The sequence below is a fragment of the Schistocerca piceifrons genome, chromosome 8 (assembly GCF_021461385.2).
Source record: "Schistocerca piceifrons isolate TAMUIC-IGC-003096 chromosome 8, iqSchPice1.1, whole genome shotgun sequence".
Lineage (NCBI taxonomy): Eukaryota > Metazoa > Arthropoda > Insecta > Orthoptera > Acrididae > Schistocerca > Schistocerca piceifrons.
In genome coordinates, this window is record NC_060145.1 from 205,692,614 (window position 1) to 205,699,899 (window position 7,286).

Sequence of the window (7,286 nt, forward strand, 5' to 3'; positions counted from 1 at the left end):
TGCAGTGGTATGGACACATGAAGAGAATGGATGAGGGAAGAATTCCAAAGAGGATGTTTGATCTGCAACTGGAGGGGAAGAGGCCCAGAGGAAGACCAAGAGATAGATAGGTGAAGGGAGTGAAGGAATGTGTGATGAGAAGAGGAGAGAACTGGACGAAGGTGGAAGAGGGGGAACGGTGGAGAGGCTTGTGTTCCCGACAGACCCAGCCAGTGGCTGGAAACTGTCCAAGATGATGATGATGATTTGATATGACATTCTTCAAATGAATTGTTGGTGACATCTGGAATGTTCTGTATACTTACACATATGCTTTTGTCCTTCTTGATGCCTGGTATCTTGTTATCTAATTTGGCTTTCTTGTTTGAATCTTATGCTATGTATTATGATTGTGATGGTGGGCTGGAACTGGATGTTCCATATTAATATTTTTTATCTCTATAATTTTGGTTGTCTGCTTGTGTAAACACTCAGACTATTTAAGTTTGTTTTCAATTTCATTAGTATTTTAGGGTTAGTTTGTTTAAACTTCATATTATATTACCATGTCTATCTTATATTATACAGCCTATTATGCTAGTCTGTTTTAGCCATTGTTTGTTGCTGTATGGCAACACCTACATCCAGGGGTGATATTCAGGGGAATATATGGGGAATCTTTCTTCCATTTTTCTGCATTCATAACATGCTATAAGTTTTCTTCTATCTTTTATACTGTCATCCATGTGATGATCACACAACTGGGTTACGTATCTTCCTTATGCATTGTTTCTATCTCTGAAATATCTCTCATTATCTGTGTCATAAGTTGACTTCAAACTGAGATTTCAGGAATGGTCCAGGAAGCAAATATGCAACTTCATTACCTTTAAATTGTATATATTTACCTGAATTTTGCATTACACATTTAGAATAAGTGCTAATACTTTAAATTTCTTACATTTTGTGAGTACCATCTATGGTGAGTTTTCTGGCTTAAGTAAGTAACTGATTAATTACAAGTGTTGATGGAAACCCAGTTCTAAGCAAAGAAGGGAAAGCAAAAAAGGTGGAAGGAGTATATAGAGGGTCTATACAAGGGCAATTTTCTTGAGGGCAGTATTATGGAAATGGAAGAGGATGTAGATAAAGATGAAATGGGAGGTATGATACTGTGTGAAGAGTTTGATAGAGCACTGAAAGGCCTAAGTCGAAACAGGGCCCGGGAGTAGACAACATTCTGTTAGAATTACTGATAGCCTTGGGAGAGCCGGTCCTGATAAAATTCTACCATCTGGTGAGCAAGATGTATAAGACTGGTGAAATACCCTCAGACTTCAAGAAGAATATAATAATTCCAATCCCAAAGAAAGCAGGTGTTGACAGATGTGAAAATTACTGAACCATCAGTTTAATAAACCATGGCTGCAAAATACTAACACGAATTCTTTACAGACGAATGGAAAAACTGGTAGATGCCGATCTTGGGAAGATCAGTTTGGATTCCACATACACGGTATGGTGATTCACTTACTAGTTTAGCATTTGCATCTGTTAGCGATTTGATTTCTTTTTTGAGAGCATCAATATCACTTTGTAACAATTTTATTATTTCGTCTTTTGACTTTATTGAACTTAAAAGATCTGTTATTTCACACTACAGATATTCAAAGCAAGTGGGTTTTTTTTTTTTTTTTTTTTTCTTAAGACAACGATGTGTCACTGTACTGTTCAGTCAGTGCCATGAGGTACTAGACATTAAAATAGCTGTAAAATAGCTGTTATTTGTTTATACACAGCTCCAACTGGTGACATAAATACTCTCCTAAAAAGTTTTCAATATTCACCTAACAGACTAACATAAAGAAACAAACGAGTTACTCTATGTGGTGATTTTAATTTTAATATTGACTTTGCAAAGGACACATAAGAAAAGAATGAATTATTGAATCTCTTGCAAACTTTTAACATGAAATCCAACATAGAAATGACAACTCATATCACAGAGTTCATGTACCATGATTGATCAGATTTTTGTAAATGTAGAAATGAATTATACAATAGAAACACTTAACACAGACTTTGGGAATCACACAGCTGAAAAACTCTCTCTGAGCATGGAAATGGAGCTACATCTTAAACACTGCCTAACAACTGCAATAATGAAAATATAAATCATTTTCTCCATTACTTGAGCAAAGAAAGCTAGGAAGAGATGTGTAACTGTGAACACACAGATGGAAAATATAACTTTATTAACAGTTTTTCCTGCTATTTTGAACTGTGCTTCCCTCCAACTCAGAGGAAAACATACACAAGGAAAACAAAAAGTAAATGGATTTCTCCTGGGATTCTAGTATCTAAAAAAAAAATTACTGCACAGATTGTCCAAACAACTCACATCACCAGAATTTGACTCTTATTACAAAACCTAAAAAAAGATATTGAAAAATGTTGTCAAACAAGCAAAAATAATGGCAAATGACACATACATAAAAAATTCCACCAATAAGATGAAATCCATATGGAATATTGTCAGGAAAGAAACTGCAGCAGAACAGATAGACTTTTATAACCTTAACTGCCTAATGGAGAACTCAACTGTAATAACTGAACCTACAAAAATTGCAAATAAATTTAATTCCTACTTTACACAGATAGCTGAACATCTTATAAATAAAAGTTTACAGTGTACTCCCATAAATCAATCCAGATATACTATAAATAACAAATCTATTTTTCTACACCCCACCAATGAAAAGGAAATACTTAATATAATCAAAGAACTGAAGCCCAAATTCTCTGTTGGTACTGACAATATCCCAGACTATATCTTGAAGAAATGTGCTCCCCTCATAGCCAGGCCACTTGTCAACATCTGTAACTGATCTCTATCAGAAGGGGTGTTCCCAGAAAAATCGAAGACAGCGGAAGTAAAACCCCCATTCAAGAAAGGGATAAAACCAGAAGTATCAAACTACAGGCAAATCTCACTATTATCTGGTTTTTCCAAAATAATTGAAAAATCTATTATAAAAGACTAATCAGTTTCATAGAAAAAAATTATTATTTCTCAAATACTCAACATGGATTCCAAAAATTTAAATCTACAGAGACAGCTATCTTCGCATTCCTAAATGAAGCCTTAAATGCAAGAGACAATAAAGAACATATCTTAGGAATATTTCTATACCTCTCAAAAGCATTCAATGTCATCAATCACATCTTGCTTCAGAAACTTGAATCTGTAGGTATTAGGGGCCTGACCTATGAATGGATAAAATCATATCTCCAAAACAGAGAGCAATTAGTTGAGCTTACTATCCAAGAAGGGAACAAGATAAAGTCATACTGCTCAGAAAAAGCAGAGCATCAAGTATGGTGTACCACAAGGCTCCATTCTGCTCTTTGTAAATGACTTGGAACCAACTAGTCCATTCCATAGTTACATAAAATTTGCAGATGACACTAATGTGATAATAAAAGGAAGGACCAAAGAAGAATTACAACATGAGATTAAAAATTGTACCACCCATATTGCAGACTGGTTTTCTGGAAACAACTTAGTAATAAACACATAAAAAACAGTTACAATGCATATACACACAATGCAAAATAAATGTCCACTAGCACCATACATAGAGTTGTTTACTAGAACCCTGAAAAATGTAAGCTCTACAAAATGTCTTGAGATGTGAAACCAAGAAGATCTAAGATGGGTCCAACTTACAAAATACATTAAATAAATTAAATACCAGTTGCTATACTATCAAAATTGTTTCTGATCGCACACCAAAAGAGACACTAAAAGATGTATACTTTGCCCAGGCAGAATACTTGCTGTGATGTGGCATAACCTTTGGGGAAGCATATCTGCTAGCAAAAGTTGTTTTATATGCCAAAAGAGAATTGTAAGAGCCATAGAAAATGCTGCATCAAGAAGCTCATGCAAGCCCTTATTCAAGAAACTACATATCCTTCCACTACCATGTCTGTACATTTTACAAGTAATCATATTTGTAAGGAAAATCTTAGAAAATAGCAACAATCTTGTGTCAACTAACCAAAATATTCACCTGTATAACACAAGGAGAAAGCAGGACATACATGTTCAACATGCACACACAACAGAATGGACCACTGCAAACAGGAAAACAGACTATACAATAAGCTACCTACAAACATTAAAACAATAAAAGACACTTCAAAATTTAAAACTGCTGCCCATAAATATTTATTGCAAAAATGTTATTATAGTATAGATGAATATCTTGAAACATAAAAATTTATTGCCAAATACTAAAAAAAATGAATTACTTGGGCTACATATAATGAATGGAAGCTGCACCTTCAGTTGTGATAATATTAAGCCTAAATCAATGTAAAATTCTTGTATGATTTAAAAACATGTATTGTAAATCACAATGACTTGTCCAATATCATACTGTATACCCTGTACAACAAATGATCAAAAGGACCAAAAAATGAAATATAATGTAATGTCAGATGAGAAATGTATATTTCACCAATGCATATGCTAAACAGTCACAACATAGGACAAAAAAATTGATTTACTCTGTGTTTTATTTAAAAATTAGTACATAAGCAACACCAAACGCTGGGACTTTTTGAAGCAACAGCCCTCATGGATATCAAAGTTGAGTATGTGAACTTTTATTAACAGTGATTTAAATTTTCTAGTTTTCACTCATCTTAGTACTTGTGAATCATGGAGGCCCAAACTATTAAGTTGCTCTGATGGTATGGTTGAGAATCTACTATTACCACTGACCAATTATAGATAGAACTCCAGAAACTTGAAATTTTAAACATTTGATTGGCTGTGATCCAGAAACTGTATGCTATTTAATTATAGGATGTATATACAGCCACTTTGCTTGCACAAAATGTTGTCAATTGAGCATGGTTTTGATTGCACTAGGACAATTTTCATCAGAATAAAAAGTTACGTGGATTACATGTAATCACACCATGATTTAAAACGTCTGAGAAGAAGTGCTCTCATCAGACAGAAATGTCATAGGAATAAAAACAAAAATGTAAAAGTATAAAATAATTGTCAACTAGATATTCCACAAAATTTTGCACATAATTTTGTGCAACCAAAGTGGCTGTACACAAGTCCTATAAACTCCAGAAACTGTATATTTCATTCTTACTCAGCATCAGTGATAATTAAACTGCTTCCCTCCTCTCACATGTTTACAGTGGAATTTTAACATGCAGTTGATAATAGATACATATCCTCTCCCACACCAGGAGGAACTGTTGGTGATAATATTGTGTGGTCAGCACTTTTATAAAATTGATTTGCCTGAAGTGTATTTGCAGGGTCCCATGGTGAAGAGTCTTGACAAGCTCTAGTTTTGAATATTCCTTTTGGTCCCAATATTTGTGCCTTCCTTTTGGTGTGGCTAGTGCCCCCACTATTTTACAATGAATTTTAGAGCAACGGGCTATGATTGTCCTGTGTTACATTAATTATCTGGATGATATTGTTGTCAGGAGCTCCTCTATGGCCAATCACTTGAAAAATTTGTGCAATTATTTCTGTCTTACAGTCTGCAGTCTTACATGTACCATTGCAGAATCTCAGTTTCTTCAACCTCCTGTTGTTTATTTGGGGTCAGGGTCTTGCAGGATTATCACCCTCTGCCAGACAATATCTCTGCTGTCATGTTTATGCTCAACCATTGACCCACCCAATGCACGCTTTCTCTCCAGATCAGAACATAGTCTTGACAACTGACATCTCACAGTTTGGCCTCAGTGCAGTCCTAGCACTATGATATGCCAACAGCTTGGAATGACCTGTTGCTTTCGCCTCTAAATCTCTCACTCCAGCCCATCAGCATTACTCTCAGCTGGAAAAAGACGCTGTTGCCATTGTCTGTGCTCTCTGGAAATTTCATGTTTTTTTTCTATGGTTCTATAATTCACGTTATTACTGGCCATAAACCCTTGGTTTCATTGTTTAACCCTCACACTTCCTTGCCTGACAAGGCAGCACACCACCTACAACACTAGGCACTGTCCTTGTCTTCCTACAATCATAAGATTTACTTTTGACTTACCATAGCGTCACAGCTATTATGTGACTGCAGATTTTTGCAGTAAGTTTGTTATGTTATGGCAAGCTGTTTTGGGAGACTGCAGTATAGTAGTGTTTGGTGGTGGCCGGCATGTGGCCTGCTGTATGTCTCATAGCCCCACCTGTCGCTAAAGCGGCCCATGAGAACGCTCACTGTGGCATATACTAAAATCACTTATTCAGCTCACCTGAGAAACTAAATAACTACGTTAAATATTAGATGTTTTATTCCAAATTTGGTACATGAACTTTTATTATTCAGACAAGCTTTGTGTCGAAATTTGATACAGCTACCTATAACAATTTCAGAGGTATAAAAAACCTATCAAAAAAATACTTAACCAACACTTAAGAAAACAGATTCAGATAGTAATAATAACAGTTTATATTTCTTTTATTATTTGAAAACAGTAGTAGCACTCTTAGTGAGATGATTTATTTTGTAAAGATTTTCAATTCTAAACTTTCGATAATTTTTCATTCATAATGAAAATAACAGTTTCAAAGTTAATATTTATATTTTGTGTTAGGGTGAGAGTAAATGAGAGTGAATGTGAGCGTCTGTGTGGGACGTACGTTAAATTTCAATTCTATATTGTATTACACCTTATGTAACTAGCAAGTGTTACACCACCAGGACGTCATGAAAACACTGTGAATCCCCCTATCTGGTGGATGACACATGTCTATGAGCATTTGCTTTTGTAACAAGGCAGCCAGAAAGGTAGTAAGAGGATAATCAGTTCTAAAGTATATATCAAGTATAGTTTTCTCTCAGTTTTCATTTCATTTGGTTTGGTGGAACATTTTGTTAATACTTGCAGCATGAAATGATGTAGATGGATCTGCAAATGTTGATTGGAGTAAAGCAGTTTGAGTGCGAATATGATCATGAAAGATTAATCTGATTGGCTATTCACTTTGATCAACCAATGAGAGTAAAGTCTTTCTCATGCATTAGAATAAGTTATACGCCCTGAGAGCAATGGCATTCAGTCAGTCATGGACTAGCTGCTGGATGAGAAGGTCATATTAGACATGTCCAATAAAATTATTTATAAAATGAGGAAAAGGCTTTTATATTGCATTTGGTTTGTATTGGTGCTGATCGGCCAGGAATTAATAGTACAATACAGAGTTTGGAAGAAGCAGTAGTGTTTAATTGAACTTGAAACCGTTCACACACATGTGAGAA